Raw genomic sequence first — 26,980 nt, 5'->3', positions numbered from 1 at the left:
GACCCTCTCTCCTTCTCCCTCCCTCCCTCCCTCCCTCCCTCCCTCCCTCCCTCCCTCCCTCCCTCCAGACTCTCTCTCTCCCCTCCTTCTCACTCTCTTTCACCCCCTCTCTCCCTTCCTCCTTCTCACCCTCTCTCTCTCTCCCTCCCTCCTTCTCACCTTCTCTCTCTCTCTCTCCCTCTTTCTCTCCCTCTCAACCTCCTTCTCTCCCTCTTTCTCTCCCTCTCAACCTCCTTCTCACCTCCTCTCTCTCTACCTCTCTCTCTATCCCAGGCTGACAGCTAGAAAGCTTGTTGAAGGCAAGCGTAATATCTCCCCTACAGAGTGAGTGTGTTCCATACACGTAGCCAGATGTCTTAGGGATCAGGCTAGCGGAGGGACTGGATGGACTGGATAAAAGAGCTCACTAATGCATTTCTCCCTGGATGACTCATGGAAAGAGAGTAGAGACCTTGGAAATACCAGACCACAGGGGAACAAACCAAGTCGATTAGGTGCCCCCAAACATTAATAGTTATTACATTTGGATGATAACACAGAATTGCTGTGATGGGCCCAGCAGCTGTGCTCGGGGGCTTCTCATAAATCCTGATTAACTTCACATGTCCAAGAGTGCCACCGCACTTGATGTTCTTAACAAATCTTAATGAAACTCCCAGCACACCAACAACCTCACTGGTAATGGCATTACAATGGATTGGGATGCCGGGGACTACAAAGAATTGATTTATTTTTCTCAGGCAAACGCTAGCCAGCCTATTGGGTGAGGGCAGCTAGCGACGACGCTATGCTACATGTTCGTGCTCGGCAATGGAGTATGCGAGGAAGACAGATGTGTCTGTCAAGGGGAGTGTGTTGGCCAGACATGACTAAGGAGCTACCCTACTCCCAAGGAAGGGCAGGTGTACACGGCTATACGCTCTACCCATTCAAGAAGGATGGCCTATTTATTGCCTTTACCTCCCTTATCCTACCTCATTTGCACATACTGTATATATACTTTTTCTACTGTATTATTGACTGTATGTTTGTTTTACTCCATGTGTAACTCTGTGTTGTTGTATGTGTCGAACTGCTTTGCTTTATCTTGGCCAGGTCGCAGTTGCAAATTAGAACTTGTTCTCAACTGATCTAGCTGGTTAAATAAAGGTGAAATAAATACAATTAAAATGAAAAAGGATGGGAGGAGAGCCCTCAAAGCAGACCTTTGCCCTAACCCTCAAAGCAGACCTTTCCCCTAACCCTAAAAGCAGATGATTCCCCTAACCCTAAAAGCAGATGATTCCCCTAACCCTAAAAGCAGATGATTCCCCTAACCCTCAAAGCAGATGATTCCCCTAACCCTCAAAGCAGATGATTCCCCTAACCCTCAAAGCAGATGATTCCCCTAACCCTCAAAGCAGATGATTCCCCTAACCCTAAAAGCAGATGATTCCCCTAACCCTCAAAGCAGATGATTCCCCTAACCCTAAAAGCAGATGATTCCCCTAACCCTCAAAGCAGATGATTCCCCTAACCCTAAAAGCAGACACTTCCCCTAACCCTCAAAGCAGACACATCCCCTAACCCTAAAAGCAGATTATTCCCCTAACCCTCAAAGCAGATGATTCCCCTAACCCTAAAAGCAGATGATTCCCCTAACCCTAAAAGCAGACACTTCCCCTAACCCTAAAAGCAGACCTTTCCCCTCTTTTCCTCAGGAATGCAGCTGTTAATGGTTGAGAGGAAAGTAGGGTGGGGTGATATGGCCAGAATATAATATCATTGTCATTATCCATATATCATTATATTGATGTATCTGATCTGGTATCTGGTATTTTATATTTCTGAATAGTACAAGTTAATACCGGTATGTGGATCCATCCATCCATGAATACGATACATCACCCAGCCTATATTCAAACCCACACAGAAACGTTAGGTCTATTCAAACCCACACAGAAACGTTAGGTCTATTCAAACCCACACAGAAACGTTAGGTCTATTCAAACCCACACAGAAACGTTAGGTCTATTCAAACCCACACAGAAACGTTAGGTCTATTCAAACCCACACAGAAACGTTAGGTCTATTCAAACCCACACAGAAACGTTAGGTCTTTTCAAACCCACACAGAAACGTTAGGTCTATTCAAACCCACACAGAAACATTAGGTCTTTTCAAACCCACACAGAAACGTTAGGTCTATTCAAACCCACACAGAAACGTTAGGTCTATTCAAACCCACACAGAAACGTTAGGTCTATTCAAACCCACACAGAAACGTTAGGTCTATTCAAACCCACACAGAAACGTTAGGTCTATTCAAACCCACACAGAAACATGAAGTCAATTCAAACATTAGGTCTTTTGATATTTACTTGTTGCCAAGCGGGTTAACAAAAGCCCTATTCACGTTTTTTTATCAAGGGTTCTGACAAGGAAACTTGGCTCTGAAACACGTCAGCAATAAGAGCTGTAATGAAGGGGACCGGAGCAATGTTTCTGTGTTGAGGACGGCCAGATGACTTATCCACAAAGCATCACCTACAAAAACACACTCTAGAACTTGGCAACTGGGAATAGAACATGATGGACAAGTTATGACAGTCACAACTGTACACAAGTTACTTTTGCTGTGGTTTTGTCTTTAAAGTTCCAACTTTCATCTACATTGGTATTGACTTTTTCAGATAGTAGATAGTACTAGGGAGTGAGACTGGGGGATGGAGGAGGAGGAGGAACAGGTAGGAAGGGATGAGGAGGAACAGGTAGGAAGAGATGAGGAGGAGGAACAGGTAGGAAGGGATGAGGAGGAACAGGTAGGAAGAGATGAGGAGGAGGAGGAACAGGTAGGAAGAGATGAGGAGGAGGAGGAACAGGTAGGAAGAGATGAGGAGGAGGAACAGGTAGGAAGAGATGAGGAGGAGGAGGAACAGGTAGGAAGAGATGAGGAGGAGAAGGAACAGGTAGGAAGAGATGAGGAGGAGGGACAGGTAGGAAGGGATGAGGAGGAGGAGGAACAGGTAGGAAGAGATGAGGAGGAGGAGGAACAGGTGGGAAATGATGAGGAGGAGGAGGAACAGGTAGGAAGAGATGAGGAGGAGGAGGAACAGGTAGGAAGGGATGAGGAGGAGGAGGAACAGGTAGGAAGAGATGAGGAGGAGGAGGAACAGGTAGGAAGAGATGAGGAGGAGGAGGAACAGGTAGGAAGGGATGAGGAGGAGGAACAGGTAGGAAGGGATGAGGAGGAGGAACAGGTAGGAAGGGATGAGGAGGAGGAACAGGTAGGAAGGGATGAGGAGGAGGAGGAACAGGTAGGAAGGGAGGAGGAGGAACAGGTAGGAAGAGATGAGGAGGAGGAGGAACAGGTAGGAAGAGATGAGGAGGAGGAGGAACAGGTAGGAAGGGATGAGAAGGAGGAGGAACAGGTAGGAAGAGATGAGGAGGAGGAGGAACAGGTAGGAAGGGATGAGGAGGAGGAGGAACAGGTAGGAAGGGATGAGAAGGAGGAGGAACAGGTAGGAAGAGATGAGGAGGAGGAACAGGTAGGAAGGGATGAGGAGGAGGAGGAACAGGTAGGAAGAGAGGAGGAGGAGGAGGAACAGGTAGGAAGAGATGAGGAGGAGGAACAGGTAGGAAGAGATGAGGAGGAGAAGGAACAGGTAGGAAGAGATGACGAGGAGGAGGAACAGGTAGGAAGGGATGAGGAGGAGGAGGAACAGGTAGGAAGGGATGAGGAGGAGGAGGAACAGGTAGGAAGAGATGAGGAGGAGGAGGAACAGGTAGGAAGGGATGAGGAGGAACAGGTAGGAAGAGATGAGGAGGAGGAACAGGTAGGAAGAGATGAGAAGGAGGAGGAACAGGTAGGAAGGGATGAGGAGGAGGAGGAACAGGTAGGAAGAGATGGGGAGGAGGAGGAACAGGTAGGAAGGGATGAGGAGGAGGGACGGGTAGGAAGAGATGAGGAGGAGGAGGAACAGGTAGGAAGAGATGAGGAACAGGTAGGAAGGGATGAGTAGGATCAGGTAGGAAGAGATGAGGAGGAGGAGGAACAGGTAGGAAGGGATGAGGAGGAGGGACAGGTAGGAAGAGATGAGGAGGAGGGACAGGTAGGAAGGGATGAGGAGGAGGGACAGGTAGGAAGGGATGAGGAGGAGGAACAGGTAGGAAGAGATGGAGGAGGAGGAGCAGGTAGGAAGGGATGAGGAGGAACAGGTAGGAAGAGATGAGGAGGAGGAACAGGTAGGAAGAGATGAGGAGGAACAGGTAGGAAGGGATGAGGAGCAGGTAGGAAGGGATGAGGTGGAGGAGGAGGAGCAGGTAGGAAGGGATGAGGAGGATGAGCAGGTAGGAAGGGATGAGGAGGAGGAGCAGGTAGGAAGGGATGAGGAGGAGGAGGGATAGGTAGGAAGGGATGAGGAGGAGGGACAGGTAGGAAGGGATGAAGGAGGAGGAAGAGGGACAGGTAGGAAGGGATGAAGGAGGAGGGACAGGTAGGAAGGGATGAAGGAGGAGGAGGAGGGACAGAGAGGAAGGGATGAAGGAGGAGGAGGAGGGACAGGGAGGAAGGGATGAAGGAGGAGGAGGGACAGGGTGGAAGGGATGAAGTAGGAGGAGGAGGGACAGGGAGGAAGGGATGAAGGAGGAGGGACAGGGTGGAAGGGATGAAGTAGGAGGAGGAGGGACAGGGAGGAAGGGATGAAGGAGGAGGAGGGACAGGGAGGAAGGGATGAAGGAGGAGGAGGAGGGACAGGGAGGAAGGGATGAAGGAGGAGGAGGAGGGACAGGGAGGAAGGGATGAAGGAGGAGGAGGAGGAGGAGGGACAGGGAGGAAGGGATGAAGGAGGAGGAGGAGGGACAGGGAGGAAGGGATGAAGGAGGAGGAGGGACAGGGATGAAGTAGGAGGAGGAGGAGGGGGGGACAGGGAGGAAGGGATGAAGAAGGAGGAGGAGGGACAGGGAGGAAGGGATGAAGGAGGAGGAGGAGGGACAGGGAGGAAGGGATGAAGGAGGAGGAGGGACAGGGAGGAAGGGATGAAGGAGGAGGAGGAGGGACAGGGAGGAAGGGATGAAGAGGGAGGAGGAGGGACAGGGAGGAAGGGATGAAGGAGGAGGAGGAGGGACAGGGAGGAAGGGATGAAGGAGTAGGAGGAGGAGGGACAAGGAGGAAGGGATGAAGGAGGAGGAGGAGGGACAGGGAGGAAGGGATGAAGGAGGATGAGGGACAGGGAGGAAGGGATGAAGGAGGAGGAGGAGGGACAGGGAGGAAGGGATGAAGGAGGAGGGACAGGGAGGAAGGGATGAAGGAGGAGGAGGAGGGACAGGGAGGAAGGGATGAAGGAGGAGGAGGAGGGACAGGGAGGAAGGGATGAAGGAGGAGGGACAGGGTGGAAGGGATGAAGTAGGAGGAGGAGGGACAGGGAGGAAGGGATGAAGGAGAAGGAGGAGGGACAGGGAGGAAGGGATGAAGGAGGAGGAGGAGGAGGGACAGGGAGGAAGGGATGAAGGAGGAGGGACAGGGAGGAAGGGATGAAGGAGGAGGAGGGACAGGGATGAAGTAGGAGGAGGAGGTGGGGGGGACAGGGAGGAAGGGATGAAGGAGGAGGTGGGGGGACAGGGAGGAAGGGATGAAGGAGGAGGAGGGACAGGGAGGAAGGGATGAAGGAGGAGGAGGAGGAGGAGGAGGGACAGGGAGGAAGGGATGAAGGAGGAGGAGGAGGGACAGGGAGGAAGGGATGAAGGAGGAGGAGGAGGGACAGGGAGGAAGGGATGAAGGAGGAGGGACAGGGAGGAAGGGATGAAGGAGGAGGAGGGACAGGGAGGAAGGGATGAAGGAGGAGGGACAGGGAGGAAGGGATGAAGGAGGAGGAGGAGGGACAGGGAGGAAGGGATGAAGGAGGAGGAGGAGGGACAGGGAGGAAGGGATGAAGGAGGAGGAGGAGGGACAGGGAGGAAGGGATGAAGGAGGATGAGGAGGGACAAGGAGGAAGGGATGAAGGAGGAGGAGGAGGGACAGGGAGGAAGGGATGAAGGAGGAGGAGGAGGGACAGGGAGGAAGGGATGAAGGAGGAGGAGGGACAGGGAGGAAGGGATGAAGGAGGAGGAGGAGGAGGGACAGGGAGGAAGGGATGAAGGAGGAGGAGGAGGGACAGGGAGGAAGGGATGAAGGAGGAGGAGGAGGGACAGGGAGGAAGGGATGAAGGAGGAGGGACAGGGAGGAAGGGATGAAGGAGGAGGGACAGGGAGGAAGGGATGAAGGAGGAGGAGGAGGAGGGACAAGGAGGAAGGGATGAAGGAGGAGGAGGAGGGACAGGGAGGAAGGGATGAAGGAGGAAGAGGGACAGGGAGGAAGGGATGAAGGAGGAGGAGGAGGAGGGACAGGGAGGAAGGGATGAAGGAGGAGGAGGGGCAGGGAGGAAGGGATGAAGGAGGAGGAGGAGGGACAGGGAGGAAGGGATGAAGGAGGAGGGACAGGGAGGAAGGGATGAAGGAGGAGGAGGGGCAGGGAGGAAGGGATGAAGGAAGAGGAGGGGCAGGGAGGAAGGGATGAAGGAGGAGGAGGAGGAGGAGGGACAGGGAGGAAGGGATGAAGGAGGAGGAGGGACAGGGAGGAAGGAAGTTGTTTCAAAAAGTGATTTGATTTTGTTTCCCCTCTATTTTATTTTATCAGAGAATGGGATTGTTTTGAATATCTCAGTTAATAGTATAAACAAACTGATTCTCACGTCACATTTCATGTTTGTCGTTGGTGGCCTGTTCACACGCTAGGTGGGCCTTATGGCATCAGAAGACTCAGTGCAGATGAAATATGTTAACTGAATACTTGGCTCCCAGCAATGAATGCTCTAGTTAAATAACATTTGAGATGTTTTATATTTGTTGCTGAACATCCACTAGATATTGCAGGGGGGAAAATGATCTGTTTTCTATCTAGGGAGGTTGATAGATCTGTCTTCATTTAGATCAATGGAGAAACTGATATGGCAGATCTGAAGTCATAGTCAAATATATTATACACTAACTCCATGTAAAGATAATATATTATACACTAACTCCATGTAAAGGTAATATATTATACACTAGCTCCATGTAAAGGTAATATATTATACACTAACTCCATGTAAAGGTAATATATTATACACTAACTCCATGTAAAGGTAATATATTATACACTAACTCCATGTAAAGGTAATATATTATACACTAGCTCCATGTAAAGGTAATATATTATACACTAACTCCATGTAAAGGTAATATATTATACACTAACTCCATGTAAAGGTAATATATTATACACTAACTCCATGTAAAGGTAATATATTATACACTAACTCCATGTAAAGGTAATATATTATACACTAACTCCACCACCACACACACACACACACACACCGCCCCACACACACACACACACACACACACACACACACACACACACACCCACCACCACCATCACACACACACACACACACACACACAGACACCCTCAGTTCCCAGGATGTGCGCCGGCTTTTCCCAGGAGAGAGCCGTGGTAACTGCATGAATACTGATATCCAGTCCCCACTCTCACCGGCAGAAACTCTTGGACAGCGTGTATAGACCTTCATTATTTGCCTACCTGAGGTAGCTAAGCTTATTACCAAATAGAGACAGCTTCTTTTTATTGTCATTATTCAACACATCAGAAGCTGGTCAGAATACCAGTGCCTGAATAAATGCTCTGTGGGAATTATACATCCATTTCAGTCTGTCACAGAGATAACTTTGATGTTCCAAGAAGGTTCTACTGTTTTGTTTGAAATACTTAAGCTTTAATATTCATCGTATACATTTGATTTGATTATGTGTGTTTATGCTAGCAATGTTAAGTAGCTTAAATATTCAGTCATTATAACTGCACGACAGCTCTGGAAACTAACAAGCAAGATGTCATACTTTCCTGTCATAACAATAAACCCTGGGGTGGCAGGGTAGCCTAGTGGTTAGAGCATTGGACTAGTAACCGGAAGGTTGCAAGTTCAAATCCCCGAGCTGACAAGGTACAAAATCTGTCGTTCTGCCGCTGAACAGGCAGTTAACCCACTGTTCCTAGGCCGTCATTGAAAATAAGAATTTGTTCTTAACTGACTTGCCTAGTAAAATAAAGGTAAAATAAAAAATAAAAAACAATCACAAGTTACCTAGATATTCCTGTAACAAAAGGTGAGAACCAGATTATAAAACCTTTGCCACAGTTTTTGCTAATTGTACACCTTGGTCAATTAACATGTCATTAGGGAGCCCATACACTCAGGTATTCTGTTATAACAGTATATGAAACCATTAGGAATTATTACACTGGCCAAAACACATGCAGATTTTGTTAAGTTGATTAGTGGTGAAATGTTGTAGAACATTTTTAGCGTCTTTTGAACTATTATCAGGAAAAAAGCCTTTATCCATTCGACACCAGCATGGACATTAAGTAGCTACTTCACGGATGTTGAAAACCGTCAAATTGGTTTAGCCCAATTTCACTTTTTACCTGAATTTGAATTCCGGCTGAGTGAGATGAAATGATCTGAAATGCATCCATTAAACATGAAAAGCAGGAAGCAGGTTGGTTTCTGGGAAGCCCTTAACCCTTAACCCCCGGTAATGACTCAGATGGATTTAGAAATGAATACAACTTTCACAGCTGAACAACTGAGGGACAAAACATGAGGTATCCAGTCACCCTGCGAGTATGTGTGTGTGTGAGAGAGAGAAAGAGAGAATGTGTGTGTGTGTGTGTGTGTATAAGGGTGTCAGTGTGGGTGTGATAGGTGGATACCTCATATTTTGACCCTCAGTTGTTTTGCTACATTTATTACGCACGCACGCACGCACGCAAACACACACACACACACACACACACACACACACACACACACACACACACCACTTATGCTGCTGCCATACTGTTTACTATATTGTTATAAATATTCATCCGTCTACCAGACACTTTCTCCTATTCCCTGCCTACATGAAGATATCTACCTGAATACTCCAGTATCTCTGCACATTGAACTTTTACTCTGTATATATAGCTTCCTCTCTTATTTCTTTATATTGAATACTGCACTGTTTGGTAGTGCTTGCAAGTTTCACATTTCACTGTACTTGTGACAAATACAACTTGAAACTTGGAAGAGGAGAGTATTTTCCCAACAGTATTGGCATTTCTGAACACTGTACCACACAGACCACCTTTTAACTTCGGACTTAGGCTTCTACTTCCAGCTTATACAAACTATGTACATTTTCTACGGACACAGGACATTTTACAATAGCTATCTTTGTTTTGTTTTTAGTCCCATCCTTCAGCTACCATCAACCCCTCCCCTCTATCTCTGAACACCATCCAGTCCTTCAGCTACCATCAACCCCTCCCCTCTATCTCTGAACACCATCCAGTCCTTCAGCTACCATCAACCCCTCCCCTCTATCTCTGAACACCATCCAGTCCTTCAACTACCATCAACCCCTCCCCTCTATCTCTGAACACCATCCAGTCCTTCAGCTACCATCAACCCCTCCCCTCTATCTCTGAACACCATCCAGTCCTTCAGCTACCATCAACCCCTCCCCTCTATCTCTGAACACCATCCAGTCCTTCAGCTACCATCAACCCCTCCCCTCTATCTCTGAACACCATCCGGTCCTTCAGCTACCATCAACCCCTCCCCTCTATCTCTGAACACCATCCAGTCCTTCAGCTACCATCAACCCCTCCCTCTATCTCTGAACACCATCCAGTCCTTCAGCTACCATCAACCCCTCCCCTCTATCTCTGAACACCATCCAGTCCTTCAGTTACCATCAACCCCTCCCATCTATCTCTGAACACCATCCAGTCCTTCAGTTACCATCAACCCCTCCCATCTATCTCTGAACACCATCCAGTCCTTCAGCTAACATCAACCCCTCCCCTCCCCTCTATCTCTGAACACCATCCAGTCCTTCAGCTACCATCAACCCCTCCCCTCTATCTCTGAACACCATCCAGTCCTTCAGCTACCATCAACCCCTCCCCTCTATCTCTGAACACCATCCAGTCCTTCAACTACCATCAACCCCTCCCCTCTATCTCTGAACACCATCCAGTCCTTCAGCTACCATCAACCCCTCCCCTCTATCTCTGAACACCATCCAGTCCTTCAGCTACCATCAACCCCTCCCCTCTATCTCTGAACACCATCCAGTCCTTCAGCTACCATCAACCCCTCCCCTCTATCTCTGAACACCATCCGGTCCTTCAGCTACCATCAACCCCTCCCCTCTATCTCTGAACACCATCCAGTCCTTCAGCTACCATCAACCCCTCCCCTCTATCTCTGAACACCATCCAGTCCTTCAGCTACCATCAACCCCTCCCCTCTATCTCTGAACACCATCCAGTCCTTCAGTTACCATCAACCCCTCCCATCTATCTCTGAACACCATCCAGTCCTTCAGTTACCATCAACCCCTCCCATCTATCTCTGAACACCATCCAGTCCTTCAGCTAACATCAACCCCTCCCCTCCCCTCCCCTCCCCTCTATCTCTGAACACCATCCAGTCCTTCAGCTACCATCAACCCCTCCCATCTATCTCTGAACACCATCCAGTCCTTCAGCTACCATCAACCCCTCCCATCTATCTCTGAACACCATCCAGTCCTTCAGCTACCATCAACCCCTCCCCTCTATCTCTGAACACCATCCAGTCCTTCAGTTACCATCAACCCCTCCCCTCTATCTCTGAACACCATCCAGTCCTTCAGCTACCATCAACCCCTCCCCTCTATCTCTGAACACCATCCAGTCCTTCAGCTACCATCAACCCCTCCCATCTATCTCTGAACACCATCCAGTCCTTCAGCTACCATCAACCCCTCCCTCTATCTCTGAACACCATCCAGTCCTTCAGCTACCATCAACCCCTCCCCTCTATCTCTGAACACCATCCAGTCCTTCAGCTACCATCAACCCCTCCCCTCCCCTCTATCTCTGAACACCATCCAGTCCTTCAGCTACCATCAACCCCTCCCCTCTATCTCTGAACACCATCCAGTCCTTCAGCTACCATCAACCCCTCCCATCTATCTCTGAACACCATCCAGTCCCATCAACCCCTCCCATCTATCTCTGAACACCATCCAGTTTAGATTTCTATTTGCCATATATATCTTGAATTGTTCTCGTTCTTTCGGCCTGTATTTATACATGTCCCATTTCAGATAAATCACAAAGTGGATCCCTTTTACTCATGTAGACGTGCCTTCAGTCAGAACACGAATAGCCTCGTGTTAAAGTTATTTAGGAAAACTATTAGTTTTATAGAAAATGTGTGTCATTTAGCAGATGCTGCCATGCAGAGTGAGTTCCAGTTGGAGCATCCATCTTTAAGACGGCCAGGTGAGAGAACAACACATCACAGTGGTAGTGAGTCATCAGCAAAGACATTGCTAGTCAGACCTGACCTGCAACACTTAAAACATTTTATTTTATTTTATATACCATAGTTACATCAACGCTAAATCTTTCATTTTGATACTGGTTCTCTTTTGAATGTTTTACAGTTTTAAAATGGAGAAGTTGTCAGGAAACAGAATGCATTAAATGAAGTATTTTGTGATATCTTTCCGTTAAGACTTTCACAGCCACTCGTTTACATAATAGCAACAGTCCAATCGGGCAGTATCAGACTCCATGGGCTGCTGGTAAGTGGCTCTGACATCTTTTCATTCCACTTTGCTCTGATGGCAACCCATTATGCTGCCACAAACTGATCCATAATGGATGAGTGTATGTACTGTTCTTGTTCAGGGTGGAATAAAAGTTATTAAAAATCTATCAGCTATTCTTATTTTAAATAATGCATTAGCTAAATATTGATAAATGGTACATTATGTCATCACCCAAATTCCCTACAGCAGAGGAGTGACAACTTTAGCTGAACTATTAGGCTAACAGGACAAAAACAACCATTACACTCTGTCATTGCAGCACGTACAGAACTTTCACAGGTCTCAGTACCCATCGAAGAGAAGTTACCGACAAAACTCTAACCAAAACCGCACCAACAAGGATCTCGATGAGAACAGGGACAGGCGCAACATGGCAGCTTCAAGGTTGAAGTGACAGTGGTTCATTCCTGGCGCCGCCGTCACCGGGCCAATTACGGGGAGATTGTTTTAGGTGAGCCCGGCTACTGTCACACCAGACAAATGAGCAGCGCTTAATTAGCTTGGACGGCTAAGGGGCTGACCTCGTGCTGGCGGAGGGCGAGTGTAGGCTGTCACCGCCGCTCTATCTCCCCTTTCCCCGTTCAATTGAAAAGGCTGTCTTCACGCTGAGACGAATGACCGCTTGGCCCGTTCGTCTGGTGTAGTTTCTCATCTAGAGTTGGTTATGTTGCGAGTAAAAAAATGTTTCCCTTACGATCCCCGAGCCTGCCATAACCCCGCGGAGCTTATTCAATTATCATTCAGACCTGTTTCGATGGAAGCCTACATGCCGTGCGAAGAGATAGGCCTATGTGTAATCGTCTGGCAAATGTACAATTATGTGCATCTTTGAGTTAAGTGATGAATAGTGGATGTGACATGTGATTGCAGATTATATTGCGTTAAATGTTGAAAGGTAGGGTCTCCCAGCTTGGCTCCAAGAGGCAGTAAGAAAATGGTCAACCATTCTTATAGATTCTTAAAAGCCAGAGGGTCGAGGACATACAAGTCTAAGATACTGTCCAAGAGCTGCAGAATAATCTAATTACACTACAGTGCAATTACTTAACCTCTTCACCCTGACATGATTGATTAGTGTCTAATGTAGGCATCTCTTGGGAATTATTCATCAGGTATGAAACATGAATCATGAAATATCATCTCTGCATTATCTGTACTCAAGACCTAGATCACGTTATCAGGATCATGTGATCGATCTTCAATCAATGTACTAAATGTACGTAAACTGAAGATAGAACCCTAAATTCTAGAAGTCTGAAAAAGCAGGGAAGAAATCCAAAGGATTGACACGTACAATAGCATGAGAGAGTTGACAACTGTTCTCATGACTTCTTATATCCCAACGTGATTTATGACTTTCCTGGCAGGACTAAAGTGGTGCAGCGCATCTCATTGCTTGAGACATCACTACAGACACCCTGGTTCGATTCCAGGCTGTATCACAACCGGCCGTAATTGGGAGTCCCAAAGGGCGGCGCACAATTGGCCCAGCGTCGTCCGAGTTCTTGGGTTAAGAATTTCTTCTTAACTGACTTGCCTAGTTAAATAAAGGGGGGCCCTGATGAATCAACATCAATATGAGTTTCTGGAAAAAATAGTTTCACTTCTGGGCCCTGAGAAAGTGGGATTGACTTAACGTCTTAACGTCTTCTGGGCCCTGAGAGAGTGGGATTGACTTAACGTCTTAACGTCTTCTGGGCCCTGAGAGAGTGGGATTGACTTAACGTCTTCTGGGCCCTGAGAGAGTGGGATTGACTTAACGTCTTAACGTCTTCTGGGCCCTGAGAAAGTGGGATTGACTTAACGTCTTCTGGGCCCTGAGAGAGTGGGATTGACTTAACGTCTTAACGTCTTCTGGGCCCTGAGAGAGTGGGATTGACTTAACGTCTTTGGGTTGTGTCGTTTTCACTCAAGCAATAAACCTTGCTTTATTTAAATGATGTTTGGAGAGAATGCATGAGACGGGTGGTGTGCAGATGGAAGCCGCCCACAGCCCGCCTTTCCATCGACACACCTGGACGAGATTGGAGTGGGCTCGCCGCCAAACCCAAATGGCTCCTGGTTCCACTCGTACGACATGCTGGGCTGATTTCCCTCTTTTTCCCAGCCGTGAGTTTTTCTGTCTCCATAACAGTCGTGGACACTGTTTTAGCGCCTGTTCCTGTGAAAGAGCCTCTGGCCCATTTCCCAGAAAGCAGTTATCCAAACACATCGCACTAACAGAAGCCGGCATTTACAATGATAGAGGCAAGTCCAATAGCCTCCCCTCCATTTTGAGTGGGGGAGTCAGTGAGTGCTTTATCTCAGATCAGATAAGAGGTACAGAGAAGGACTCGATGGCATCTAGGTCAATTTGGGTGACCTGCCGTGCTGAGGAAATGACGTTCCCCAGGAAAGAAGTCTTTGATGGGGAACTAAGTCATTGTAGGTGACATTCACCAAGCAAGACGTGCTTGATTCTTACATATACAGCGCATTCGCTAAGTATTCAGAACCCTTCACTTTTACCACATTTTGTTACGTTACGGCTTTATTAAAAAATGTATTAAATCATCCCCCCCCCCGACCCCCCCTCATCAATCTACATACAATACCTCATAATGACAAATGGCAAAAACTGGTTTGTAGAAATGTTTGCAAATGTATTGAAAAAAAAAAAAACGGAATATCACATTTACACAAGTATTCATATATTAAATCTTTCATTGGCGAGTAATACCACTCCAAAAGTCTGGAAACTAGCCTACGTCACACTTTCACGTACCCCCCTTTACTCAGTAGTTTGTTGAAGCGCCTTTGGCAGCGATTACAGCCTCAATACTTCTTGGTTATTCTATATATATATATATATATATATATATATATATATATACTGTATGTCTCTCCAGATTTTAATGACTGTACTTCTTTGTGTCTACACTCTTGAATGACTGTACTTCTTTGTGTCTACACTCTTGAATGACTGTACTTCTTTGTGTCTACACGCTTGAATGACTGTTCTTCTTTGTGTCTACACTCTTGAATGACTGTACTTCTTTGTGTCTACACTCTTGAATGACTGTTCTTCTTTGTGTCTACACTCTTGAATGACTGTACTTCTTTGTGTCTACACTCTTGAATGACTGTACTTCCTCGTCTTATAGTCCTTCATGTTTTCAATGAGCTCAGTGAACCGTGACTACAGGAAAGGTTGGTTTCTACTAGGTTCCTCTGTGCTGTTCCATCCAGATCAACAGTCTTAAAAGAAACGAGATCAGTAAAGGAGACCCTTCCAGACGACCGCTACCTAGTCCTTGTATTGGCAACACAATACGAGTGGTGAACGCATCTGAACATCTTCCCCACAGAGCAACACCCTGCCATGCAACAATACAATCTTCCCTACAGAGCAACACCCTGCCATGCAACAATACAATCTTCCCTACAGAGCAACACCCTGCCATGCAACAACACAATCTTCCCCACAGAGCAACACCCTGCCATGCAACAATACAATCTTCCCCACAGAGCAACACCCTGCCATGCAACAACAATACAGTCTTCCCCACAGAGCAACACCCTGCTATGAAACAACAATACAATCTTCCCCACAGAGCAACACCCTGCCATGCAACAACACAATCTTCCCCACAGAGCAACACCCTGCCATGCAACAACAAAATCTTCCCCACAGAGCAACACCCTGCCATGCAACAACACAATATTCCCTACAGAGCAACACCCTGCTATGCAACAACAACACAATCTTCCCTACATAGCAACACCCTGCTATGCAACAACACAATCTTCCCTACAGAGCAACACCCTGCCATGTAACAACACAATCTTCCCTACAGAGCAACACCCTGCAATGTAACAACAATACAATCTTCCCCACAGAGCAACACCCTGCTATGCAACAACAATACAATCTTCCCCACAGAGCAACACCCTGCCATGCAACAATACAATCTTCCCCACAGAGCAACACCCTGCCATGCAACAATACAATCTTCCCCACAGAGCAACACCCTGCCATGCAACAATACAATCTTCCCCACAGAGCAACACCCTGCCATGCAACAATACAATCTTCCCCACAGAGCAACACCCTGCCATGCAACAACAATACAATCTTCCCCACAGAGCAACACCCTGCCATGCAACAATACAATCTTCCCCACAGAGCAACACCCTGCCATGAAACAACAATACAATCTTCCCTACAGAGCAACACCCTGCCATGCAACAACAATACAATCTTCCCCACAGAGCAACACCCTGCCATGAAACAACAATACAATCTTCCCTACAGAGCAACACCTTGCCATGCAACAACAGTACAATCTTCCCCACAGAGCAACACCTTGCCATGCAACAACACAATCTTCCCCACAGAGCAACACCTTGCCATGTAACAACACAATCTTCCCCACAGAGCAACACCTTGCCATGTAACAACACAATCTTCCCCACAGAGCAACACCCTGCCATGCAACAACACAATCTTCCCCACAGAGCAACACCCTGCCATGCAACAACACAATCTTCCCCACAGAGCAACACCCTGCTATGCAACAACAGTACAGATGCTGTACAGTATACTGCCTCCACAATGACTGACTCTGTTTGGTTTCCAACAGATGCATCACAATCGGACGCAGGCAACACATCCAAAACACGATGAGTCATCCACCATTGTATGAAGCATGGTGAGTTTGGCATACTGTAGCTAGAGGGGAAGAGCTCACATTACAACCCACTACGATTCAGTGGAGAAATTTCAGAAACAACAGATGATGGATTATAAAAGTCCCAGAGCATAAAAAAAACGCGATCTGTAAAATAGCATATTTTTTATTATTATTATTTTTTTTATCACAACTGAACATGTAGATAAAAAATCTCTAAAAACTGTAAATGTTTGATCTGCTCTATATCAGGGTTTATCTCTCCAGGATGTGTTGAGCACACATGATCACAACGACAAAGTACTTATAATTAATGCGTGGTCATGATCACTTCCATATGAACTACTCTACCGGATGGATGCTTGGTATTTCAGGCTCAGCCCAATATCTTTTATCTCTCTCTGTGTGAAAGGACAATATTGTGAGAATATGACCATCATTTCATGAATTGCACAGTGTCATAAAACACTTCCAGGGAGTCTCATTATTGAGATTCATATGAACACATGTCATAAATCTGATCATAAAATCTATCATCAAATGCCTGTTTTCACAACAGAGCTGAGCTGTGGCGATGGCAGGGGGTACTGTCATTATATAATAACTTCATTTAAAATAAACCTTCCCCAAAAAAAATGGTTTTGGGGGGCCTGCTTCAATTCTCCCATCAACATTCAATTTAGATTAGAATAGACATCTTAATGACACTGACTTGAGCAAAATAAAGTTCCCATTAGGGAAGTCATTAAAGGAAACAAACGGCTGCGGCCTTTGAGTATAATGAGAAATGTTATCAGTGACCTACACGTAGCACCTACAGATGGCTGATACACACAATATGTGAGAATAATTGTGAATTGTTTCAATGTTCTTACATAAACCATCACATGCCACACATTATGTGGCTAATTGGTGAAATAAGACCCTATGAATGAAATAGTGGCCTCCTACACGTAGCACCTACAGATGGCTGATACACACAATATGTGAGAATAATTGTGAATTGTTTCACTGTTCTTACATAAACCATCGCATGCCACACATTATGTGGCTAATACTGAGCTGGAGGTATGTCCATTGTTCGGAAGCCACAGACAAATATTGACAATTACCTATCAAGACTGTATGATTGTATGTGTGTGCTCGGTGAGTGTGCCTTCCAAAACACACAAATACCATTACCAAACCCTCATCTGCAAAACAGAGCTCTTGAATCTGAGAGACAGTATATATTAGCATATTTACCTTCCAAACACAAAAACACAAATACAAGCAGACAGCCCCCTCCAATTATCTGCACAGAAAGACAGGCACAGGTACCCACACACACACACACTTCTGGGGTTGAGTGAGGAAAGGATTGCATCATCCACAGCTGACTAAATCAAATCTAAACTTGACTAACGTTACAGTGACTTCTTCTTACAAATCATACACCTTTATTAGACTATCCAAGCCCTTCATTTAGCAATTTATTCACACATCCCCTTATTAAAAATGACAATTATTCATGCCAGCTTAAAATAAGGATAGACGGTTGTTTCTAGTGTAAATTATATCTATTAGTACATTGACTATTTCCTAGAATTAATAATGGTAACAGCAGTATTCTATCAAAGCAGTGTAACATCAGCTGTCTCAATTACAAGTAGCAGTATCAGTAGTACTTCAAACTGGTGGTGGAGATGGCAGGTAGCCAAGTGGTTAGAGCGTTGGGCCAGTAACCAAACGAAAGGTTGCTGGATCGAATCCCCAAGGTAAAATGATGTTGTTCTGCCCCTGAACAAGGCAGCTAACCCCCTGTTCCCCGGTAGGCCGTCATTGTAAATTAGAATTTGTTCTTAACTTACTTGACAAGTTAAATAAAAAAAAATAGAAGTACTGTAGTAGCAAAAGTATTTCAATCATAGCAAGATACTACATGTCACAATAATCAATAAATCTTTCTATGTTTTGCAGTGGTAATACTACTAGACCAGTAGTACTTCAGACTGGTGGTGAGTCAGTGGTAATACTACTAGACTAGTAGTACTTCAGACTGGTGGTGAGTCAGTGGTAATACTAGACTAGTAGTACTTCAGACTGGTGGTGAGTCAGTGGTAATACTACTAGACTAGTAGTACTTCAGACTGGTGGTGAGTCAGTGGTAATACTACTAGACTAGTAGTACTTCAGACTGGTGGTGAGTCAGTGGTAATACTACTAGACTAGTAGTACTTCAGACTGGTGGTGGGTCCGTGGTAATACTATTAGACCAGTAGTACTTCAGACTGGTGGTGAGTCAGTGGTAATAATACTAGACTAGTAGTACTTCAGACTGGTGGTGTGTCAGTGGTAATACTACTAGACCCGTAGTACTTCAGACTGGTGGTGAGTCAGTGGTAATACTACTAGACTAGTAGTACTTCAGACTGGTGGTGAGTCAGTGGTAATACTACTAGACTAGTAGTACTTCAGACTGGTGGTGAGTCAGTGGTAATACTACTAGACTAGTAGTACTTCAGACTGGTGGTGTGTCAGTGGTAATACTACTAGACCCGTAGTACTTCAGACTGGTGGTGAGTCAGTGGTAATACTACTAGACTAGTAGTACTTCAGACTGGTGGTGTGTCAGTGGTAATACTACTAGACTAGTAGTACTTCAGACTGGTGGTGAGTCAGTGGTAATACTACTAGACTAGTAGTACTTCAGACTGGTGGTGTGTCAGTGGTAATACTACTAGACCCGTAGTACTTCAGACTGGTGGTGAGTCAGTGGTAATACTACTAGACTAGTAGTACTTCAGACTGGTGGTGTGTCAGTGGTAATACTACTAGACTAGTAGTACTTCAGACTGGTGGTGAGTCAGTGGTAATACTACTAGACTAGTAGTACTTCAGACTGGTGGTGAGTCAGTGGTAATACTACTAGACTAGTAGTACTTCAGACTGGTGGTGAGTCAGTGGTAATACTACTAGACTAGTAGTACCTCAGGTGGGTAATGGCTGCCTGAGGAAGGCATGCTTTAACGGACAGGTCTCTAAGGAGTTCAGCTGGTCACATCCTCTCTTTCCAGAGAGATGTCAGTCAGAATTCATCAACTTCAATAGCAGCCGATGTACACAGGTGAGGTGCATCCAGGCAGAGAGACGACAGCCTAGGAAGCATCCCAAATGGCACCATATTCCCTATTTAGTACCAATAGGGTTAGTGTACTACTAGTGTACTAGTGTACTACTTTAGACCAGGGTCCATAGGGTTAGTGTACTACATTAGACCAGGGCTCATAGGATTAGTGTACTACTTTAGACCAGGGCCCATAGGGTTAGTGTACTACTTTAGACCAGGGTCCATAGGGTTAGTGTACTACTTTAGACCAGGGCCCATAGGGTTAGTGTACTACATTAGACCAGGGCTCATAGGGTTAGTGTACTACTTTAGACCATGGCCAATAGGGTTAGTGTACTACTTTAGACCAGGGCCCATAGGGTTAGTGTACTATTTTAGACCAGGGCCAATAGGGTTAGTGTACTACATTAGACCAGGGCCCATAGGGTTAGTGTACTACTTTAGACCAGGGCTCATAGGATTAGTGTACTACTTTAGACCAGGGTCCATAGGGTTAGTGTACTACTTTAGACCAGGGCCAATAGGGTTAGTGTACTACTTTAGACCAGGGCCCATAGGGTTAGTGTACTACATTAGACCAGGGTCCATAGGGTTAGTGTACTACTTTAGACCAGGGTCCATAGGGTTAGTGTACTACTTTAGACCAGGGTCCATAGGGTTAGTGTACTACTTTAGACCAGGGCCCATAGGGTTAGTGTACTACATTAGACCAGGGCTCATAGGGTTAGTGTACTACTTTAGACCAGGGCCCATAGGGTTAGTGTACTACATTAGACCAGGGTCCATAGGGTTAGTGTACTACATTAGACCAGGGCTCATAGGGTTAGTGTACTACTTTAGACCAGGGTCCATAGGGTTAGTGTACTACTTTAGACCAGGGTCCATAGGGTTAGTGTACTACATTAGACCAGGGCTCATAGGGTTAGTGTACTACTTTAGACCAGGGCCCATAGGGTTAGTGTACTACATTAGACCAGGGCTCATAGGGTTAGTGTACTACTTTAGACCAGGGTCCATAGGGTTAGTGCACTACTTTAGACCAGGGTCCATAGGGTTAGTGTACTACTTTAGACCAGGGACCATAGGGTTAGTGTACTACATTAGACCAGGGCTCATAGGGTTAGTGTACTACTTTAGACCAGGGTCCATAGGGTTAGTGCACTACTTTAGACCAGGGTCCATAGGGTTAGTGTACTACTTTAGACCAGGGACCATAGGGTTAGTGTACTACTTTAGACCAGGGCCCATAGGGTTAGTGTACTACTTTAGACCAGGGCTCATAGGATTAGTGTACTACTTTAGACCAGGACCCATAGGGTTAGTGTACTACTTTAGACCAGGGTCCATAGGGTTAGTGTACTACTTTAGACCAGGGCCCATAGGGTTAGTGTACTACATTAGACCAGGGCTCATAGGGTTAGTGTACTACTTTAGACCAGGGTCCATAGGGTTAGTGTACTACTTTAGACCAGGGTCCATAGGGTTAGTGTACTACTTTAGACCAGGGCCAATAGGGTTAGTGTACTACTTTAGACCAGGGCCCATAGGGTTAGTGTACTACATTAGACCAGGGTCCATAGGGTTAGTGTACTACTTTAGACCAGGGTCCATAGGGTTAGTGTACTACTTTAGACCAGGGTCCATAGGGTTAGTGTACTACATTAGACCAGGGCTCATAGGGTTAGTGTACTACTTTAGACCAGGGCCCATAGGGTTAGTGTACTACATTAAACCAGGGCTCATAGGGTTAGTGTACTACTTTAGACCAGGGTCCATAGGGTTAGTGTACTACATTAGACCAGGGTCCATAGGGTTAGTGTACTACTTTAGACCAGGGTCCATAGGGTTAGTGTACTACTTTAGACCAGGGTCCATAGGGTTAGTGTACTACTTTAGACCAGGGACCATAGGGTTAGTGTACTACTTTAGACCAGGGTCCATAGGGTTAGTGTACTACTTTAGACCAGGGTCCATAGGGTTAGTGTACTACTTTAGACCAGGGCCCATAGGGTTAGTGTACTACATTAGACCAGGGTCCATAGGGTTAGTGTACTACTTTAGACCAGGGCCCATAGGGTTAGTGTACTATTTTAGACCAGGGACCATAGGGTTAGTGTACTACTTTAGACCAGGGTCCATAGGGTTAGTGTACTACTTTAGACCAGGGCCCATAGGGTGCCATTGGGGATGCAGTTTTACATGGGACTCTCTGATGCAGAGTGACGCTGGTAATGAAACAAGCACTTTAGCTCGACTTGCAAGGCAGCCCCAGTTATCTTATCTGTCAGCGGGTGAAATCTATTACAGTATACCAATGGAGACAATTTGCAGTTGAGCAAGTGAGAAAGTGTCATCAGTCCTATCTCAGTTCAGTTAACCCATTGTCAGCTGACTGTAAAGACACTAAGCTGTACAACTGAGCATGTCTTGGTTCTAAATAAACAGAGTAAAAACCAACGGACAACTGGTAAAAGCTTTAACCACGTTTATTCACCCACTGGGTCAAACAGCTGCAGAGATAAAGACATGTTTACACCAGCACCGATATATATACCCCCTTTAGGCGGAGTCTCCTCCGTTATCTCTAAACACTACATCTTTGTTGCTAGGCAGGAAGTTAAGTGATGTGGGTAATAGACTGTTCCTTCTCCCTTCATGTGACCTGACCTGACCTCAGCCCCCCTATTCCTCACTAATCCACAGATATCAGTTTATTTTACCTTTATTTAACTAGGCAAGTCAGTTAAGAACAAATTCTTATTTTCAATGACGGCCTAGGAACAGTGGGTTAACTGGCCTAGGTACAGTGGGTTAACTGGCCTAGGAACAGTGGGTTAACTGCCTGTTCAGGGGCAGAACGGCAGATTTGTACCTTGTCAGCTTGGGGATTTGAACTTGCCTTCCGGTTCCTAGTCCAACGCTCTAACCACTAGGCTACCCTGACCACCTCCATGTGATTGCCCCTTGTCCCTCACTTAGTAACTTTCCAGGTCCCTACTTCTTATTGACCCCACCATATACATTCCTCATACATGTACCCATTAACTTCTAGTACAGCAAGTATTTCAAATGACAACCCAACAGTTCTAACAGTTCTAATTCCAACAAATGGTATTATCTCCCCAAGGTGTTAGCACACTCTGTGGTGAGTGAGCATGTTAGTATCATTCCCCTTCATACTGGGCGTGTACTGACAGCACTGTGAAGCATCACTGGGAGACAGACTGGCCATAGGGCAGATGGGCTGGTCCATCTTTAGTCCAGTGGGCATGTCTTAATTTGGACTTTGTGAGCAAGCCATTATTATTAGATTTCTTTCTGGGGGGGGATGGGCCGGTGTGGAGACCTAGAGAGACAACATGGTCCAGTGTGGAGACCTAGAGAGACAACATGGTCCAGTGTGGAGACCTAGAGAGACAACATGTTCCAGTGTGGAGACCTAGAGAGACAACATGTTCCAGTGTGGAGACCTAGAGAGACAACATGGTCCAGTGTGGAGACCTAGAGAGACAAAATGGGCCGGTGTGGAGACCTAGAGAGACAAAATGGGCCGGTGTGGAGACCTAGAGAGACAACATGGTCCAGTGTGGAGACCTAGAGAGACAAAATGGGCCGGTGTGGAGACCTAGAGAGACAACATGGTCCAGTGTGGAGACCTAGAGAGACAACATGGTCCAGTGTGGAGACCTAGAGAGACAAAATGGTCCGCTGTGGAGACCTAGAGAGACAACATGGTCCAGTGTGGAGACCTAGAGAGACAACATGGTCCAGTGTGGAGACCTAGAGAGACAACATGGTCCAGTGTGGAGACCTAGAGAGACAAAATGGGCCGGTGTGGAGACCTAGAGAGACAACATGGTCCAGTGTGGAGACCTAGAGAGACAACATGGTCCAGTGTGGAGACCTAGAGAGACAAAATGGTCCGCTGTGGAGACCTAGAGAGACAACATGGTCCAGTGTGGAGACCTAGAGAGACAACATGGTCCAGTGTGGAGACCTAGAGAGACAACATGGTCCAGTGTGGAGACCTAGAGAGACAAAATGGTCCGCTGTGGAGACCTAGAGAGACAACATGGTCCAGTGTGGAGACCTAGAGAGACAACATGGTCCAGTGTGGAGACCTAGAGAGACAACATGGTCCAGTGTGGAGACCTAGAGAGACAACATGGTCCAGTGTGGAGACCTAGAGAGACAACATGGTCCAGTGTGGAGACCTAGAGAGACAACATGGTCCAGTGTGGAGACCTAGAGAGACAACATGGTCCAGTGTGGAGACCTAGAGAGACAACATGGTCCAGTGTGGAGACCTAGAGAGACAACATGGTCCAGTGTGGAGACCTAGAGAGACAAAATGGGCCGGTGTGGAGACCTAGAGAGACAACATGGTCCAGTGTGGAGACCTAGAGAGACAACATGGTCTGGTGTGGAGACCTAGAGAGACAACATGGTCCAGTGTGGAGACCTAGAGAGACAAAATGGTCCGGTGTGGAGACCTAGAGAGACAAAATGGTCCGGTGTGGAGACCTAGAGAGACAACATGGTCCCAGGAAGATTACTGGTCCCAGTCCAGCCCTTAGTACTGGTGTCATAGTATCGCGATAGTATTAAGATTAGTGTTCTCTGGATAGTAGTATCGCGATAGTATTAAGATTAGTGTTCTCTGGATAGTAGTATCGCGATAGTATTAAGATTAGTGTTCTCTGGATAGTAGTATCACGATAGTATTAAGATTAGTGTTCTCTGGATAGTAGTATCACGATAGTATTAAGATTAGTGTTCTCTGGATAGTAGTATCGCGATAGTATTAAGATTAGTGTTCTCTGGATAGTAGTCTCACGATAGTATTAAGATTAGTGTTCTCTGGATAGTAGTATCGCGATAGTATTAAGATTAGTGTTCTCTGGATAGTAGTCTTGCGATAGTATTAAGATTAGTGTTCTCTGGATAGTAGTCTTGCGATAGTATTAAGATTAGTGTTCTCTGGATAGTAGTATCACGATAGTATTAAGATTAGTGTTCTCTGGATAGTAGTATCGCGATAGTATTAAGATTAGTGTTCTCTGGATAGTAGTATCGCGATAGTATTAAGATTAGTGTTCTCTGGATAGTAGTATCACGATAGTATTAAGATTAGCGTTCTCTGGATAGTAGTATCACGATAGTATTAAGATTAGTGTTCTCTGGATAGTAGTATCGCGATAGTAGCAAGTAAGGGAGCAAAGGAAACAAACAATAATACTGGTGGCTTGACAGGTAAGTTCACGAAAGGACGACTCCAACTAAACCAATGTTTTCTTCTCTAAATCAAAGATGAATGACTTGAGCCTAATTGAGCTACCCCACACCAATAACAACAACACATATCAACAAATGTAACAACTTGGTGAGACGATATAGACCACCACAACTGAACAAATGAGACGAATGGGATTCGTCAGGGAATCTTATTATGGTTGGAGATGTACAGTATGTATGTATTCATTGAACCAGTCAAGAAGCTCCTTAAGTACATGAATGGAAATAGACATGTGAACATGAACAAAAGTTAATATATGACACTTCACTTGGCACTATTTATTCACTATGATACATCAGAAACCACTGAATAATGTAGATCAATCTTAAAGAACCTGTCCAGTGAAAATCTCACTTTTAAATGTTAATATTCTGTTAACTCGTACTGTTGACTTGTCTTATACTCGTATTTATGGCCATAGCATAAATTGTAGGGGGAAAAAACAGTTCAAAACCCCACCTAAAGTTATATCTCAAACAGACCGTTTAAAAAATGCTTTCTATTTCCTCATAGAGAACCATGTAATCCTGCCTCATTGGCTGGGCTGGTCAATCAGCGGTCTACTCCCATGAACATTTTTAATGACCGGTATACACCCACACCATTCTGTAGCTGTACTACACCCACACCATTCTGTAGCTGCTCTACTCCCACACCATTCTGTAGCTGCGCTACTCCCACACCATTCTGTAGCTGTGCTACTCCCACACCATTCTGTAGCTGTACTACACCCACACCATTCTGTAGCTGTACTACTCCCACACCATTCTGTAGCTGCACTACTCACACCATTCTGTAGCTGCGCTACTCCCACACCATTCTGTAGCTGCGCTACTCCCACACCATTCTGTAGCTGTACTACTCCCACACCATTCTGTAGCTGCGCTACTCCCACACCATTCTGTAGCTGCGCTACTCCCACACCATTCTGTAGCTGTGCTACTCCCACACCATTCTGTAGCTGTGCTACTCCCACACCATTCTGTAGCTGCGCTACTCCCACACCATTCTGTAGCTGCGCTACTCCCACACCATTCTGTAGCTGTACTACTCCCACACCATTCTGTAGCTGCACTACTCCCACACCATTCTGTAGCTGCACTACTCCCACACCATTCTGTAGCTGTACTACTCCCACACCATTCTGTAGCTGTACTACTCCCACACCATTCTGTAGCTGTACTACTCCCACACCATTCTGTAGCTGTACTACTCCCACACCATTCTGTAGCTGTACTACTCCCACACCATTCTGTAGCTGTACTACTCCCACACCATTCTGTAGCTGTACTACTCCCACACCATTCTGTAGCTGTACTACTCCCACACCATTCTGTAGCTGTACTACTCCCACACCATTCTGTAGCTGCACTACTCCCACACCATTCTGTAGCTGCGCTACTCCCACACCATTCTGTAGCTGTACTACTCCCACACCATTCTGTAGCTGTACTACTCCCACACCATTCTGTAGCTGCACTACTCCCACACCATTCTGTAGCTGTACTACTCCCACACCATTCTGTAGCTGTACTACTCCCACACCATTCTGTAGCTGCGCTACTCCCACACCATTCTGTAGCTGTACTACTCCCACAACATTCCAACACAGAAAAGTTGATTTTTAACATAATTCATTAAGAATTATTTTTAGAAAGAAAAGTGTTTCACTCATATTGTAATTCATTATAGGTGATATTTCATAGACATCTGGAAACACTGGACAGTTACTGTACTTTAATTGTAACTAATGAGGGTCTCTGAAACTAGCTTACAGATGTTTTTTGGTAGAATTTTTATTTTATTTTTTATTTGACCTTTATTTAACTAGGCAAGTCAGTTAAGAACAAATTCTTATTTTCAATGACGGCCTAGGAACAGTGGGTTAACTGCCTCTTCAGGGGCAGAACGACAGATTTGTACGTTGTCAGCTCGGGGGTTTGTACTTGCAACCTTCCGGTTACTAGTCCAACGCTCTAACCACTAGGCTACCCTGCCGCTCCAACAAGATGAGAGTAATAGCCGATTTACATTGCAAGAGATTAGGAAGCGTGAATAAATCATAACTTGGTACGAGAAACGTTTTCGAGAAGCAGTGGAGGAAAAATAAGTGCTGGATCATGCCCCTGTAACTTTGGAAATGAATTTGGTTCCGCTCGTGTGGCTGCTGCC

At 45.9% G+C, this 26,980-nt stretch overlaps 1 protein-coding gene across 1 annotated transcript in view; it reads right to left on the bottom strand.

The window, feature by feature from the left end:
- chsy3 (chondroitin sulfate synthase 3) overlaps positions 1-26,980 on the bottom strand; it is a 183,194-nt gene that overhangs the window by 55,677 nt on the left and 100,537 nt on the right. The gene's annotated exons all lie outside the window — the stretch shown is intronic.

This window comes from Oncorhynchus nerka, linkage group LG4 (assembly GCF_034236695.1).
Source record: "Oncorhynchus nerka isolate Pitt River linkage group LG4, Oner_Uvic_2.0, whole genome shotgun sequence".
Taxonomy (NCBI): Eukaryota; Metazoa; Chordata; class Actinopteri; order Salmoniformes; family Salmonidae; genus Oncorhynchus; species Oncorhynchus nerka.
Note: the sequence above shows the minus strand (reverse complement) of the source record. Positions and strands in the feature narration are given on the sequence as shown.